The sequence below is a fragment of the Octopus bimaculoides genome, chromosome 10, assembly GCF_001194135.2.
Source record: "Octopus bimaculoides isolate UCB-OBI-ISO-001 chromosome 10, ASM119413v2, whole genome shotgun sequence".
In the NCBI taxonomy this organism is placed as follows: domain Eukaryota; kingdom Metazoa; phylum Mollusca; class Cephalopoda; order Octopoda; family Octopodidae; genus Octopus; species Octopus bimaculoides.
Window position 1 is genome coordinate 41,271,869 of NC_068990.1, and position 1,656 is coordinate 41,273,524.

The window sequence follows — 1,656 nt, forward strand, 5'->3', positions numbered from 1 at the left end:
TATATATATATATATATATATATATATATATGTATATCAGAACATACATAAACTCACTCTTAATAGTAACACGAAGGTATATAAGTATATATTTCTAAAGATACATCTATATCTGTGTTGAAATAGGAGTTGGTAGGTTGTATCGATCCATTGTCTCACTTAGATATTGGAAGAAATCGATAAGAACTTCATCTTAAGATTCAAAGCTAAAAAGAAAAGTCTGTATTGCATTTCTTCTCCAGCTGAGAGATTATATACTTGCTCCCAGAAACTGCGTCATTAAATTCTTCTACATATTCTACTAAATTGTATATATGTTGATGTACTCAGACCGACAGCTACGCACACTCACGTACGCACCATGTACACACACACACTCATATATATACACACATATAAACACACATATGTATATACACATATATATATATATGTGTGTGTGTATGTGTACATATATACATATACGAGCATATATCCACAGACACAATGTTACATACACATTCTCACACGCGCATTTATGTGTTTGGGTATGAGCATTTATATAAATTACATACGCGCATACATGATATTGCTTATATATTTTTTATTCATATATTATTTATATTTATATTTGTTCTATTCTTGTATGTAAACGCAAGTATGTATGTAAATGTAAAACGTCTAAACATATATTGTATACGTGCATAAACAAATATATAGTTACGCTATATATACATAATGGCTCTAATGTATATTTGTATGCATACAATTACTGAAACATATTCGTCCTTATATATGTATATACATGCACACACACACACACACATATATATAAAAATACCTATGTCTATATATACGCATGCATATACACATTTATATTCATAAGTATGACACCTTTTGCGCTGTAAATTTGTATTTATACATATTCACATATATCTCACATATCTCTCAGAAATTAGATATTATGTACCAAACCATTCGTACATTTGTTGCAACTGATGTTTTAATAGAGAAGCTTTAGGGGTGGCCACGTCTGTGTAACAAGAACCATGACTAGTATTAGAATATGTCCTTTAGCAAGTGTCCATCAAATACAAACGTATACAGTCTAATCCATATGCAGCAGAGGATTTTGTCTCATAATTGTTATACATAAATTCATACATACACACACACACACACACACACAAACACATACAAGCACACGCACGCACAAACACACACATATGTATTTGTCTATTAAGGCTACCATTGGTTTCATGTTCAGGAAAATATCTTAATATCTTAATTATTCTAGCCGATCACATGGAGAAATGATGTTCGTCTCCATTTTGGATGAAAACAAAAATTTTTCGGAAAAACAAGAAATCAAGGGGCGCTTTTTCTCGTTTTTTTACGAGACTTTTTATGAATTCCCTGGATTTTTCAAGAGACATTTTTGTATTTTCATACAAAATGGAGACGAACATCATTCCTCCATGAGATCGGCCTGAATAGTTGTTAAGACATTATGATATTTTTCTTAACATGAAACCAATAGTATCCTTAATACACAAATAAATTTTTTCCACCAATGTAGAGTTGAGCACTCATTCTCGTCGTTCGACATTTACTTACATTCACACACACACATACTCACGTGTATGTATGTATATATATATATATATATATATATAT